This window comes from Quercus robur, chromosome 10 (assembly GCF_932294415.1).
Source record: "Quercus robur chromosome 10, dhQueRobu3.1, whole genome shotgun sequence".
NCBI lineage: Eukaryota > Viridiplantae > Streptophyta > Magnoliopsida > Fagales > Fagaceae > Quercus > Quercus robur.
The window spans coordinates 16,403,058-16,419,846 of NC_065543.1; the positions used below are offsets into that span (position 1 = coordinate 16,403,058).

The 16,789-nt window shown below is 32.8% G+C and overlaps 1 protein-coding gene and 1 pseudogene across 8 annotated transcripts in view; both read right to left on the reverse strand.

Annotated features, from left to right (window-relative positions):
* Positions 1 to 3,936: 3,936 nt before the first annotated feature.
* On the reverse strand, positions 3,937 to 7,284 carry LOC126703894 (disease resistance protein RUN1-like; annotated as a pseudogene).
* Positions 7,285 to 10,583: 3,299 nt separating this feature from the next.
* The window catches only part of LOC126702548 (probable LRR receptor-like serine/threonine-protein kinase At3g47570), a 103,201-nt gene continuing 96,995 nt past the window's right edge, over positions 10,584 to 16,789 (reverse strand). For 2 of the 8 annotated variants that reach the window (XM_050401276.1, XM_050401274.1), the window contains exons 9-13: positions 13,688 to 13,775; positions 13,540 to 13,578; positions 13,357 to 13,429; positions 11,815 to 11,914; positions 10,584 to 10,780 (exon numbers count right to left, since the gene is read on the reverse strand). The gene's annotated coding sequence lies outside the window, so the exon portion shown is untranslated. Of the gene's footprint in view, positions 10,781 to 11,814; positions 11,915 to 13,356; positions 13,430 to 13,532; positions 13,579 to 13,687; positions 13,776 to 13,913; positions 13,992 to 15,328; positions 15,384 to 15,478; positions 15,624 to 15,945; positions 16,162 to 16,789 lie in introns of all 8 variants that reach the window. The other 6 variants (XM_050401275.1, XM_050401277.1, XM_050401273.1 and 3 more) reach the window with 5 other exon arrangements.

The window sequence follows — 16,789 nt, forward strand, 5'->3', positions numbered from 1 at the left end:
TCAAGAAACAGACCAAGAACTCATTGTACATTAAAAACAATACCATTCAAATTCCCCAAGGAAAAAAAGAGTTGTAGTACTTACAAGTGATGGGGGCTAACTTGGAGTTGGAGCATAATTCCTTGAAGTTTGATCAAGATGTCCTCATTTGCTTTGTTGGTGGAAACATATTGAAATTAGTGTCATCATTTATGCAGGTATGGGTCATTGAAGATAAACCCAAACCAGACCCACCACTAAAAGTTAAGCCTAATGCCAAATCAGGCTGGCCAAAGCCAAAGTTAGACCCGTTTGCTGTATCAGTGACCAGAGGAGGCTCACGTTTTTCTGCTTCTGAGACGTTTGCTAACAAACTCAAATTACGCCCATCATTATGAAAATCCTTCAAATGCCCCAAATCACTTACAGTGTTGGAAACCTCGTGATCCATATTTGAGTCATAAGGAAGAGGTAGTAAAGGCAGGAGCTCAGGGTCATTAGGGACAGAAAATGACAAATTCAAATCACCATGAAAGCCCTTCATTCCAGATTCAAACTCGTTCTTTGTTTTTTCCATTGAAAGCCCCAAAACTCTTTCATTGTTGGAAATCTGATGATACATATTCGAGCCACAAGAAGTGGGGAAAACAGATTGAAAAGGCAGAGAGTTAGTGTCATAAGTGACCGAGGAAGAACAACCACCATGCCTTGCGCTTGAAAAGGGGAAGCAAGTAATACCAGATTTCGTAGGGCAACATATGCATTCTACATGAATCCCCCACCTTTTTATGATATGTGGAACTTTAACACGTGCTAAATCAGCCACACATCTACGTTTTTTAGGTTTAATTATCTTCACACATATAACCTTAGGAGAGTAAGGGGTGCTAATCCAATGATGGGTTTCACAAGTAACCACAATGTGATTTTGTTTAGACGAATTTGAGTTATTCAATTGCTCCTGCAATTTCTGAGAAGATATAGAAAACAACCATAGATGATCATTAATTTGTTCTTTAGAAATTGACTTATGGCGTTTCTTTTCACAACCATTGATGGAAAGGTAAACCTGATAATAAAGTCCACTTCTATGTGCCTCCTTCGGTCCAAAAGCAATACAGATGGTAATTTTTGGAATTTCGCAGCCAACCCAGAACGATATTGAATTTTCGACACTTTGATGGTTGAAGTTGAACCGACTTGGAATCTCAATTCCCGGTACTATAATTTCGCAATCATCATCCTCATATGATGAGAATGAAGGAGAGAGAACCTGATGTGAAAATCGAGTTGATGGCCCTATATCCATTAATATGTCTCCTCTTGCACCTTCACATTCTTTATTTGGTAAATTCCCTATAATTTCTCCAATCTGCATTAGGAAATATAGTAATGTAGTATTTGAGAAGACAACAAAATTTGTTTCTTTGTAACTTAAAGAGAGAGAAAAAGAGAGAAACCTGACTCAATAATGTACTCGATGATAATGGATCCAATGACCAACAATTCTTTGCACACACACTTCTTATAGATTGTGGAAGTCTTGGAATTTTTTGAAGCTTCTTGCAACTGATTATTTCAAGTACCACTAATCTAGTAAAACTACTAATGTGTTCGGGGATGGTAACAGTATTTGTTTGGGATAGAGGGGAAGGGAGGGGGAGTAGAGTAGTAGAGTAGATTTAGCCCAAAATTAGCCTATTTTTAGCCAACTCTACTCCACTCCCCTCCACTCCCCCTCCTTCCCCCCTCCATCCAAACAAGCCCTAAGATTTGGGCAATCATATAAGTATAACGTCCTAAGTGCAATGAGATAACCGATTGATGAGGGTAACCCTCTAATACCACTCCTTGACAATTCTAAAACCTCTAAACATTTCATAATTGGATGAATATTGGGGAACTTCTCAAGGCTTGAGCAGCCCTCAAGATTAAAATATTTAAGAGATTTCAACATCAGCTTGCTTGGAAGAATTTGAAGTTTCTCGCAGTGTTTGAGGCGCCATTCTTGAAGCTTATCAAGAAATCCAAAAGACTCATGAACCTCAACCAAATTTTTACAATAAGAAAGGTCCACTTCCTCTAAGTTTGGAGCACAAAAGTTAGGTAAATTTGTAATGGAATGACATTCACTGAAATGGATACTTTTCAAATTTTCAAACCATAACTCCTGTACAAGGTGAAAAAAACCAATATAACTCTTGAACATATTTTAAAATAAAATTTAAGAAAATCATAATTTAGAGATACTAGTAATCATACCTGCTTGAATAGCTTCTCTAATCTAATGTGACTATGTGGCATTCCAAATGCAACAAGTTGTTGAGGACAATATTTTGATGGCAAGGAAAAATGATATCCGGGCCATTCAAGCAATCTTAAACCATTGGGGAGAAATTTGAGTTCTTCACAAATGTGTACATTACGAACTATGAGAAATTTGAGATTTTCCATCCTTTTGAAAGCTTTAGCGTGTAGTTGCACTGTTATTGGATTAGGAGAATGCAACATAATACCTAGAATTTTGCAAGATCCCTAATAGGATAATGCATTAAATGAATGATACACACAATAGAATTTTCCATAAGTATAATCATCATGAAATTTTGATAAAAGATGATACTGATAAGCTTATATTTTTTACTGTGTTAAAAAGAAAAAAAAAGTCAAAGAAAAAAGATTCATTACATCTACCTAGTGGGAAAAAAAATTTAAAAATGGATAATTACAGTAAACCCACCTGTAGTATGACCTGTTTTCACTTTGCCTACCCGTGATTTAAAACTTTACACTTTGTTCACCTGAGATTAGTCCCATTAGCCTTCCGTAACCCATCTCTCCATTTGCTGTTAGAAAAATATATTTTTAGGCAAAAAAAAAAAAAAAAAAAAAAAATATATATATATATATATATAACAAGAATCAAAAAATTAGGATTTTTCATTGCTCATGAACTAAATAATCTTCAGGAAAAGGGGGACCAATGTTGGCTTGAGCTTGAGGTTTGTTTGCCATTATTATTAATAGGAAGTGGTGTTCACGTGGTACGAGTAAGAAAAAAAGAGTTCCTACTTTCAGGTAGGAGTGTCATGTTAAGGATGTTTTCTTTAATTTCCTTCTCCCTTGCTTCATGCATTACACCACAAAGATTTATAAAAAAAGAGTCCGGAAAAAGCTCGTCGACGTTCTTTTTAGAGTACCGAGAATCCCCCATTTTTCTGATGACTTTTTGCTTTTCTTCTCGTCCTTTTACTGTTGTAGTCTGTTCTGTTCTGTTCTGTTCCTTTGGTTGTGCAGAAAAGACCGGAAATTAGGAGAGGGACAAGTTGAGGTCAAGGTCAATCCACAACAGTAAGAAACCAAACACACTCTCAAAACGTGTTGCTGGATTTCTCTCCCTGTCTTACATTCCAATCTAGCACCTAGAAGCCACCACCACAACAACAAATCCATGGCTAATCTGCCATGATCCAAACCCACGGCTGGATTTTTCTATACCTCACACTTCAGTTGTCGGCTTATCTCTATCTCACTCTCTCTTTATTGATAACGTTGCTGGTTGTTTTGAGATGTTGGTCTTCTTGTAAAATTTGGTTCAAAATTTTGAGTTGTTGTGAAATTGTTGATGTTGTTATAGATTAAAAATAATTTCATTGAGCCATTTGATTGGTGTGTTGTTCCTCCACTTTGTTCACATTGAAGTTCATGAGCAATGAAAAACCCTAACTTTTTGATTCTTGTTATATTTGTTTTTGAATAAAAATGTGTTTTTCTAACAGCAAACGGAGAGGTGGGTTACGGAAGGCTAACGGGACTAATCTCAAGTGGGTAAAGTGTAAAGTTTTAAACCACGGGTAGACAAAGTGAAAACGGGCCATATCACAGGTGAGTTTACTATAATTATCCCTTTTAAAAATTTGAAAAGAAAGAACTAATACCTTTCTTCTAGTCAACACTTCAAGGGCATCTTTAATACCATAACCTACTACATTTTCCTAGGATTTCAGGTGATTCTTGCCGAACAACTTCCTTACCCATTTGTTGTATCAAATCATGCATTGATAGTGCGCCATTTTGATCAACAGTTATGAGAGATTTATTAACAAGTATTGGAAAACCAAAATTTGGATATAAATCGCAAGCGTATATCTACAACATAATTCATGTACCATCCTTTGAAGAAACATGCAATATCAAGGAAAGTTTCCTTTTCAGTTTCTTCCAATCCATCATAACTTACTTTAAGTATCTCTTCAATATCTTCTTTGGGAAATTTTTCATATTTATCTATTGCACTTTTCCACTCAAGTTTAGTTCTTCCACACAAATCAGAACCTATTATTACTAGAGCTAGTGGAAGGCCTTTGGCATAATGTATAACATGGCTTGCAAGTTCCAAATAATCTTCCCTAGGTTTGTTTCCATGGAAGGCATGTCGACTAAAGAGTTCAAGAGCTTCATGGTTGTCTAATTCCTTAACCTCATAAGATGTAGAAACCTTTCCAAGAGTTGCTACTAAGTGTTCATCTCTTGTTGTTATAATGATTCTACTTCCTGAAACAAACCAATCACATGATCCAAGCAAATTTTCAATTTGTTTAGATTTGTCCACGTCATCAAGAATTAAAAGAATCCTTTTACTATGAAGCCTTTCCTGTATCATATTGATTCCTTCCGCTACACTATCCACCTTCAAATGTTTGTCCCGTAAGATCTTAGAAAGAAGATTCTCTTGTAACTGGATTATGCCATCATTTGTTCTAGACTTTTCTCTAACATTCTCAAGCAAACAACTTCCTTCAAAATGATCAACAATTCTGTTATAAACAGCTTTTGCATTGTAGTCTTACCTATTCCCCCAAGGCCATGAATCCCAACCATTCGAATATCATTTGACTTAATATCTAAAAGTGATTCTATGGCCTTGGCACGTGAATCTACTCCAATAGGGTATTTAGCAACAAATAATTGTGTGCAATTTAATTTGGTATCTGATATCTTTTCAATAATTTGTTGGATAAATTTGGATTCAGGTCCACTGGAAATCACAAAGCATAAGAGATGTTAAATAAGTTGAATTAGTTGGAAATATAGATATGAAAATAAACTAAATTGAAGATATTGAGTTTTGTACATTACAACATGGATTTGAGGCTTTTTTGCCAAATAGCATAATTTTAGGAAAATTTATGAGAAAGGTATCTGGCCAAACTTATTTAGTTCTGTAGTACTTTTTTAGAACTCAAGTTTGTGAAACTCGAGTTCCAAGTGAAACTCAAGTTTACAAAACTCGAGCTCTAAGTACTATGTTTGATCATATTATCACATGAGTCCATAATGCTTGGAAATTGAGTTTGGTAAACTCAAAATTTTCAAACTTGAGTTCCAAAAAAAATACTACATAACTAAATAAGTTTGGCCGGATACATTTTTCTTAATTTTTTTTTTCTAAAATTATGCTATTTGGAAAAATTAGCCATGAATTTGAGAAGCATCATTAATATTAGTACTTTTTTTTGGCCAATAAATTAGATTAAGGCCTTTAGCAAGTAGCTATGTGAAAACTTTGTTTAGGTGAGGAAAGAAACGTAGTAGAAACTCACGTTCCATACTTGACCAAAATGGGTTCGCAAGAATACTTTATTTGCTTTTGGGATGTTGCAGCTGTGGTTAGACAGATATAGGTTTATATTCTCTCAAGCTATAACCTCTTTAAGTGAATGCATTTATTACAGAATTAATTTAGCCAGAGGGTTCCATTTTCTCACAACTAAAACATTCTAAACACCCTCCTCCCCCCGAGTTATAAAATCAAGGATAAATTACAATTTACCCACTTGTAATTTGAGTAAAATTTAAGTTGCCTATCTGTGTTTGAAATCTCATGATGCAAGTGTTCCATTGAATTCTTTGTAATCTTATTTGATCTTGTATGTTTATGTTTTTTTTTTTTTGGAGGAGAGAGAGAGAGAGAGAGATAAAAATGGAGAAAAATTACATATTTAGCCATGTTTTTAATATAAGTGGGCCAATAAACTCTAACTGAGCTAACCTTAGGTGGGTAAATTATCAAAAAACCACAGGTAGACAACTTACATTTCGATCAAACTATAGGTGGGTAAGTTATAATTTACCCTAAAATCTATCAAATGGAATCCTCTTCATCTTCCCTTTGTCACTTTAAATACGAACGGAAGCGCTCAAGACAACTCGGGCAAAGCGGGGGCTGGAGGAGCTATTCATGACCATGAAGGCAAATGGATGAAGGGCTTTTCTATAAACTGGGTATCACTTCTAATAATGTTGCAAAACTTTGGGCTATTAGACATGGTCTTCATATGGCTTGGGAGTTGGATTTTAGATTTACTAGTCACAGACTTGCGCGCTGCGCGTAATTATTTTTATTATTATTGTTTTACTATTGTCTATGTAACTTATGTAAAATTCTTATATGATAAAATTATCCAAATCATGCTATGTAATAGAATAATATCATATTCTTTATAATGCACTTGGATAACATTTAACAATCAAAGAGAACAAAAAAGAAAAAAGAAAAGAACTTAAAACACAAAACTAAATTGCATCAACTCAAAGTAGAGTTCTTAAAAATACAAAAAATTAATAACCTAAAGCAGAGATGCAAGGAAAAAAAAAAAATCCACCAAAAAATTGAGAGAGAGAAATAACTTTTTTTGTGAAGGAAAATTATGCATAGAAGTATAGGATAGAAAAGATAATGAAAAATTTATAATAGGAGGATAAGAAGAAGAAGAAACAAAATAAATGAAAATAAAGGGAAAGATGAAAAGTGATATTAGGTAGAGGGTAGTGGGGAGATGAAATGTGAAAGGAATGAGAAATGTTGGAGAAAGTGTAAATGTTATTAAAAAAAAAGTAGATTTTATAAGGAAATTTTTATTTATTTGTATTTAATTAAAACATTATATGTTTAATTTTTAAAAATTAAAAAAAATGAGAGAAAATATTAAAAATTTAATGATATGAAGGATATGGCTGAATTTAAATGGTCAATTGTAGTAGTGCTATTGATGTTAGCTTGAATATATATATATTGCAATATGAAAAATGATAAACCCTATCCATATAACTAAATTAAAGTTACTTTATGATGTTGAGTCAACAAAATGAATTTGTGGTTACCAAAAAGCTAAGCATTTTTTTTTTTCATAAAAAGAATAAACTTGAAAGCTGAACATGAATTGTCTTGTTTTATTACTCGTCATTTGGGTGAGATTGAAGCCTCACATAAATTAATGGAGTCTCATTAGACCTATCAACCATTATAGCTCTAAAGAATACCAATAACAAAAACTTAGCATAAATCAATACTTACCCTTTGTAAGTCAAGAGGCTAAACATACAATCTAATGTACATCATTACTCAACAATGTTTCAACTCACCACATAACAAAGTAATCATGCAAATGAACTTTGAAATATCTATTTGGTGTTACGATCGATGATATGTAGCTTTTAGGAAAAAATATGTAGTAGTGGTAAATTAAATAACAATACTATTCAACTATTCAAATTTATCATGATATGAAGAGAACATGAATGCATTATGGATCCCTTTGTTTCTTATGGCCCATACAAAATTTAAACTATTGGAATTAAGAAGAAATAAATTTCTATATATATATAAATAGAATAGTTTTTGTTAGAAGTCAATCACTGCACGTTAGGAGAGAAAAATAAAATAAAATGAAAAGATAATGTATCAAGTCTAAAAGGAACTTCATTGAACAAATGTCATGTTGTACAAAAATAACATATATTGAACAACTAAATAGGTGAATTCAAAGCAACCCAAACTAAGAATTTAAAGAAAAACACATGTAATAAAATTAACAATTAAAGAGAGAAAAAAAAAAAAAAAAACTTAAATCACAAAACTAAATCGCATTAGCTCAATATAAAGTTCTAAAGAACACAACAATTTATCAACCTAAGGCAGAGATGCAAGAAAAATAAAAAAATCCACCAAAAAATTGAGAGAGAGAGCCTTTTTTTGTGAGGGAAAAGTACGTAAAGAATGGAAGAGATAATGCCAAATTTATAGTAAGAGAATGTAAATAAGAAAGGACAAAAAGAAGAAGAAGATGAAGGGAAAGATGAAGAGTGATATTAAGGTATAGGGTAGTGAGGAGATGAAAAGGTAAGGGGTAGAAAAAGGTTGAAGAAAGTGTAAATATTTAAAAAATGAGTAAATGTTAAAAAAAATTATAGGAAAATTGGAATTTTTTTTTTGATAATGACGTGGATGCTAATGTGACTCAACTGGAGCGTAACAATAATAAATGTTATGCTTTGGCTTTTAGATATATATAGATTAAATCCATAATAGAGTTGACTAGCCAACATGATCTTGAAATTATGTGCATGGTATCTACTATGTGCCCTATCTTGTCAAGCATGATCATCAGATTACTTTTGTTATTGAAAATTAGGCAAACATAGCATGTTATGTAATTTACACTGATAAGCCAAATCGACCATCCCTCTATTTTATGAGCTCAAGCTTTGAAGAATGGGAATTAGCAAGGGAAAAATAATTCTTCTTATTTGTAGAAAATCATTTTACATCTACAAATAAAGTTGGTATTTAATTGTCCAAGCATAATATATAACAATAGATTTAATACACTAATACAAGATTGTAGGAAATTATTTGAGCTACTCATGCGTATAAAAGAAACATATAGAAGACAAGGTATATGAAACATGAAAAATACTTCTTATTCAATGAATAACCATAGGCAAGTCTATCTAGAATGCTAGAAAAGTCTTTCCATCCAATGTAACACTTTGAAGGCACAAGACTTTTTGGACCTGCGAATAGTTAAGATGGTGAGAAGCTAAATTTGATTTTTACCTTCCATATAGCCAAGCATGATGTGCTAAATCCTAGCACCAAGAATAATGTCCCTAACCAAATGCAACTTAGAGATGGCCTTGCTAATGTCCCATCGTTCTTGTGGCAACTCCATAGAGCATGCCACTCCGACCTTGAAAGTATTACATAAAGGACAATATACTTCAACTCATAAATTCTTAACCTTACTACAAGGGATTTTTTTTCCCCAATACTCGTATACCAAGTTAGAATTGAAGTGAGACATTTCTATAGGAGTTAGGCATAAAGACTCATAGACACCTTCCAAATATACATGGAATCAGGTGAACTGCATTAAACTTATTAATACATATAACACAGGTTTGTACATTTTCACAGGGAATGTATGTGTTTCACCCTCTAAATCACTTGCTTAACCTTGGCAAATGGTGTTTCATACAAAATGGGAGGGGTGTCATACTTGGACGCCAAACTCTGCTCCCCAAGAAAAGCACTGAATGAATCTGCCACTAAGTATGATAGACTCGAGATTGTCAGATTGTATCCCCCTTCTAGGAAAAGCACACATCAGCCCCCGCATAGATCTTTGGCAAGTTGTTTAATATTGGACACTAGCGTGTAGTATGTTCTCCTCGTGAACTGTAAACTGGCTAATGGATCCAATACATGACCATCATACCTAACAAATTCTTGAGAGAGAGAGAGAGAGAGAGTAAAAGCACCGGGCACACTTAAGCGCAAGGTCCTCCAAGAGCCTAGGCTCAAAGCACGCACTTGATTGAATTGAGATGCACATTTTTTTTTTAAAAATGATTTGATAAATTTGAAAATAATTATCAATGGGCAATACAACAATCAAATGATAAAAAAACATATAAAAATTGAAGTAAAATATTTTATAAAAATTCATATAACATTTATATAAGCCCATCCTTTTGCAATTTTTTGGATCAACTAGATGAGTACTTCCATCAATATCCATTCTTGAATCTCCAGTAGCCATAATGTGCTGTGACTAATTACTAATATTAGTTAATAATTATTAACTTAATAATTAAGTATATGAAAATAAGAACTAGTCAATATAAGTTCAATAGTGGACTGTAGGGTGATTACGATCCCAAATAGTTCTTATAGAGGTGTGTAGCATTACACCATAAATTGCATTTTATACACCATATTAATGGTTTATATCAATAGTGTTAAGATTCTATGACTACAATTAAATTTTCGTTTTTTTTTTTAAATATAAAAATCACTAAAAACCGTGTTCGAGCTTTTAAAAAAATCACAATAAGGTGCACCTAAAGCACACTTCTTTGAATGCACCTCACTTTAGACGCCAAAAGCGCTGGAACTTTTGCACTTCGCGCTTAAGCACACTTTTACCAACACACACAAAGAGAGAGAGAGAGAGAGAGAGAGAGAGAGAGAGAGAGAGAGAGAGAGAGAGAGAGAGAGAGAGAGAGAGAGAGAGAGAGGCAAGCGGGCTAATGACTAGATTGACTATAATAATTTGTTATAAGCTACTTAAAGATGATGACAATCTGAACCAGCAGGTAGGGGATCGTGGGCAGCAGAATTGCCTTTAGAACCATAGAGGATGTCTTTATGCCATAATTTCATTTGATAGCAGACGATGTTGCCCCTTCTGGTTGTTCAAATTTGGAAGCATTACCAAATATCTATCGTGCGCTATAGGTTGAAAATCTCTCAAAAAAAAAAGGTGAAAGACTATGAGGCTGAATATTAAAAAGATTCTTTACATTTTACGTGCAATAACTAATCGACTCAAATCCTGTGATAGATAAGTGGGTTTAATTTGATTAGTTGAAATTAAATTTCAATACTGGAGAAACTCTTAAATGTCTATCCATTTTGAATTCATGCCTTCATTTCTGCCACCCAAATAGAGCAAACCTAAAAAGAAAAGAACAGGAAAAAGAAAATTTATATTTTGAAAAATAAGCTAATTATTGACAGATGCACTATTGTCATTGAAAGAATAACAATTAAATTGCAGATGCAGCACAAGTGCACAACCATACAACTTGAAATTGGATGACCCCAAACAACTTTGTCGAAAGCCTTGTAAAATAACTTCCCAATAATTACATTATATTTCATCCTTTTTCATTAAAAGCCAACTAATATTTAAAAGTTTTATTTATTAAAAAAAATAAAAAATTCCTCTAACCTTGTCATAGTTAGCATAGATAGTATTGTTACTATTTTATGTCATGGTAGTATTCCTAATATTTGCATCTATACATTGTTTAAATTAGAAGTTGGGCGATGATCTGTGGCTATTCACTTAAAATTATTACAAAGCATTTAAACTGCAGCCCCACCCCTACACCCTATATAATAACAAGAACATAATTATTCAAGAAAACCTTCTTTTTCTCAAAACCAGAAATAGTTTTAAACATATCTTCAAATGAATTGATTTAAAAGCATTCCTATTGAAATAATTTTAAAGAAGATACCCAAGGATCATTTAAGCAAGATAAATGTAATAGATGTGTCTTGACTTTTGAACCCTCTATCTATATATTTATTAAAGTTAAAAGATGGAAGCTTGCAATTAAATGATGCAAATTCTACTTTGACATAATTTTTTTTTTATTAAAAATCATACAAAAATAACTACACAGTTCATGACAACACATTTTATGGGGGCAGATGCAAAACCATTCAGTTAAAGCACTTGCATGGTCTCAAACAATTGCCCATTTTCCCCCAAATCACTAACTGAAGAAACTGCCCCCAACATATGAGTTTCCAATTACGAAATATTTGATGGAGTTAATCCCTGATCTTCTCATATTCATACACCTCATGTAATATATACAATTGAACAAAGCATCCAAAAAATAATTATATTTACCAAATTCTCTAAAGGTTTTACACCATCGTATGGACATATCATGAAAAGATAGAGAGATCCATACCTTCAATATCTGACCATGTGTTACACTGCCAAGAAATATGCTAAAAAGTACATCTGGTGGTTTAACTGGAATGTCCACTTCCCATGTGTTTGCTGTGTCCCTACAAATACCAGAAAGGAAAGCACTATGACTTTGGACTTCAAAAGCTAGCATTAACGCTTACTGATTGTCTTGTTTTCCAATGGAAATAGCTTGACTTGAAACTACTCAAAAGAATTTAATTTAAAGCTTTAGAGAATGGTCCAACAAATGCAAATAGAGGATCCTATAGAATGGAAGGATCATTTTAAGCACAAAAACATAAAAACTTAAGGGTAAAGGAGTTCTATCATTAGCCAGTAGGTATAGTTGTTATCCCAACAATGATGAATTTGTGGTCTTTCCATCTTTACTAATTCCAATATTCCTAATTAACAAGGAAAGAAACAAGCAAATAAAAACATATGCTTTTATGTTACGATCATAGAAATATATTCTTCCAGAGATCCCAAACAAAGGCATTTAGGCGGCCCAACAACTTAATTTTTGGCCAGCATGTATGAAATTACCAGCTAACAGTAAATTTTCATAGGCTTGAAAGGTAAGATGCTAAAATACCAATCATTCACAAAACCCTGGTATTCAAGAGGTACCATAGTGTTCCAACACCTTTTATGGTGTCTGGTCATGATGGTTCAAACCCCACCAGCCCCACTCCCCCAATTTGCCTAGGGAAAACGAAAAAAGAAAGAAAAAGCCCATCTCAAACAATTTTGTATCTGGCTGTTGCAAGTTAAAAAGCACTGATTTTTCAAAAATTCCCCCCCACCCTCAACTTATTAAAAACATATCTTTGGGTCCAGTTTTTAGAAAAAACACTTCTTTAACACCATCTAATGCAACAAGAATGGACCATTGGTGCAAAAAAGCTTGCCTTGATCATACACACACACCTAGAAAATGTCGAAATGCATTATACACTGATTATGGAAATCAACATATCTAAATCTAACTGTATATCAACATCAAATAAATATGACTAGGAAACATATTGTAATACATATTAATGAATATCAAATAAACTAAATAAATGAATAAACCAATCTACGACTCTGCATTCTAATTGAATAGTTTAAAATACATACAGAACATAAACTTGAATAATAATTTTAATGGTCTAGAACTTGGAACATCCAAATTTTTGAACAGACTCAGTAATCCCAATTATTCTCAACTGCAAATACCCTCCTTGGGAAGCTCCTCCCAAATTTGCAGCAATTTTAGAACCTCCAAAATTTTGTTTTGGTGTTTGAGTATTCTTATGAAAATTTTTATGCCTAACTCTTTTTTAGTGCAAATCACTCAGTATTAAACAAAACCAAAATCTCAATGAAAACCTTTCTATGTTTTCCCATGAAACCTAACCAAAGATCGTCATTTAGATTAACAATCAATTTATTGTCTTATTCTGTGATCCAAAAACTCTATTAACTTTTTAGAACCTTAAGAGCAAGGTGCACTTTGAAAGATGCCTTTTTAAAAGTTTCTAATTGAATCACCTACCTTTTAGTTGTAGAAAAGTACATCTTGATGACCTTGACATAGGATCTTGTCCTTTAAAGGCTGCTCCACATTCCTAGACAAACAGGCAAACGAAGATTTGAAACAATTAATTTGTATAAAAATAATTTAATCCCTAAATCATAAGTGATAGAAAGTACCATACCAAAGGAGTTTACTCTTTACCTCTCTTCCAATATGACTCCTTAGCTCTTGAAGCAGAATCTAGGAACCAAAACGGGGAAATAAATTATGTATTGTTAATTGTTATGCAATTGAATGAAAGGGGAAATTGGTATAAGAGATTTTCAAAGAAAAGAAGAGAGTTCAATACCAATGAATTATTAAGAAAAGATTGCAATTTATCTCATCAACCATGTTCTGATCCTCCTATCCAAGAATATTCACCAAAACATCAATCACTAAAGACGGAGATCCACAAAATAAAAAAATTGGTATTAACTCAGGGGTTTGGAATTCCCGCTAACAATTCATACCTAAAAGTAAAAAGAAACAATAAAGCTAAACTTTTAGACTAATAGGACCTTTCAACATTTTACCACAGGCATTATGTGATTCAGCTTGCTTGGATAGATCTAAAGCATTTTGGTCTTTGAGAGTTGATCTTGAAGCACCATCTGTTCATCATTAAATTTAATATCTTAACAATAAGATACATTAAAAAGAAAAAGAAGAAGAAAAGAAAGGCAAATATAGAAATTGACCCCCCCACCCCCCAAAAAAAAGGATTGCACAACACATGTTTCTCAAATGTTGCATGTTCTCAACAACTAAACCAAAAAGAAAAAAAAAAAAGAAAATCGACAGTAAATGGAAAAATACAATAACCATAGGAGCAATGCAGTCAATACAAAAAGTTACTTAAAATTGAGGTTTGGCTGCAAGAGAATTTAGGTTTGCATGCACACCTTCTTTGATTTGTTTAGCAACGTAGAAAATATGTAACAGAAAAAGGCCAAGGTCCTCAAGGAAAATCATAGGTAACCATAAGTTCTATTTTTTATTTTATTTTTATTTTTTTATGAAAAATTAAATTTATTAATGAAACAAACTATACAAACAGCAAACACCTAACAACAAAAACAAAGCAAGCAGGAAATTAAATAGAAGCTGCAATTAACATGCAAAGAATCAAACTAAATCGATCAATTATGCTACCATCAAAATCATAGAAATGGACCTCCCCACTGCCCCCTACCCCCTAAAAAACAAATTATAACATGACTCTATACAGTAACAAAAACTTTTCTCTTTACAAACTCATTGGCCTTAATGCTTCCTCAGACTTGACATTGTTGAAGAATACACAAGAATTTATGTTAAGCCAACCATAATAAACCATTGCAAACCTAGCAAGTTTGCTTATGGTGCTTCTAAAACTTCTGCCCTTCAACTTATTTTTACATCAGAGAACTACTTAGTACCAGTTATATTCCTTGGATTTTATTAAACAATATGACTTAACTTGCTGCAATAGCTTCTTTGAGAAAGGATAACCAAAGAATAAGTGGCCCATTTTGAAGCCATAGCTTAGTGCCAATTTGATTTTCACTTTTCTTGACAACGAGTTCAATGCATTATTGTCCGGTTGTCATTTACCTTTCAATAAAATAATGAACAATCTAAGTAATATTATTCAGTGAATCAATTAAAGTAAAGAAACATCTATGACAATAAACAATATCAAAATTTAAAACACACAAGAAAAGAAGAAGTAATCAAACAAAATTATCTTTTGTAAAAATTAACAATCAAAACTTAACAATTGGTGCAATGAGTTGCATAGGTTAGAAACATCTTAGCAAGCAAGTTCAATATTCTGAAGAAGCATTTCGTCAAAAAACTTGTGTGCTTGACTTAAATTTCAATTTAAAACAATCATCAAACATAGTCGTTATTTGGTAAAACTGAAACACAAATTTATTAGAAAGTTTCAATTTTAGAGTATACTTACTATGTGAATCTTTCAATACCTTGATAAATGTACATGTTTAGTCATGTCGATGTCCCTGCCAGGAAAGCCACATTATTTAATAACCATAAAGAAATTAACAAAGCTGAAATTCCTGGAACAAACAAGGAATCACAATTGATACCCAAATACCTGTGCACTCTATTCCTTTCACGTAACTATGACAGATCCAATATTTACATATTACATAGATTTGAACATGAGAAGTCCTTCGTTCTCTCCCTCCCTTTGTCCCGATTATCTATATTACTTTGTATGTGTGTGCGGTTGTATGTGCCTGTGCGTATCCACAAGCCTTTATGAGATCAACTTTTACCAATTCATTTCCGTAGCGTCAAACAATATTTGGATGTGAAAGCTGACTAAGAAAATTTATTTCCTATTAACAAGAAAAGATTCAGCGAAAAACTTATATACCTCTAGATGATGCAATGCAATTTGACAGTGGTAATTCAACTATTCAAGTAACAAAAATATAAAAACTGAAGAGAATCTTATAAATAAAAATTACAAAGTCCAGCAACTTGATTTCTCTATAAATACTCATCCTATGAATGAGCCTATAAATTCAGAGAAAGAAAGTAACAAAGGAGGCATACCTTGACATCAAGGTTGTTTTTTAGATGGAACCATATTTCTTCGAAGTTCAATCTTATCTTCTTTGATGGTGGATACAGACTGGGGTTGGAATCATCATTGACACACATCAATGTACCCAATATCATTTCCTTCGATAATCCGATATGTTGTGGCGGATGCATATTCAGCAAGGCTGGATGGTCAACGTACTGCCACATGGAAAAATTCAGTTTATTCTAAAAAAATAAAAAATAAAAAATAAAACCAAATGTTTTTAGTCCGCCCATGAAAAGTCTAATCGGCCTACAAATAGCATCACAATTTACCTTCTCTCATTGAAATTTTCTAAAACAGATACACACAAAAGTCACACACTGCAGAGCAAAAGCTATAAAGCTTTCTTTTTTTTTCAATCATCATCAATGATGGAGAAGGGCTTCTCGATCATTTTTTTTTTTTGACAAATTCATATACAATCAGATACTTTTATCCTTGTGATTTTTATAGGTTTTTATTTATTTATTATAGTTATAAGCTAGTATTTATTAAACTTGCCTTCGACCCTCTTGCTAATGGTAAGAATTTTTCCTCCAAAAAATAACTTGGACGAAAAACAAAAAATCATACATATAATAAAATCAAACATGTATAACCAAAGAATCATACGTGTAATATGCAATATCCAACAATAAGACAATTTCTACAAAACCTAGATGAGCAAAATACAACACAAAGCCGTGATTAATTAGACTACCAGGGCACTGATTGGCATCAAAAACCATGACAGTGAAAGTAGAAAACAAAGACAAACTTGGGGATAAAACAATCTCAATTCCCACAAATAATGAATCATCAAGCTGCACA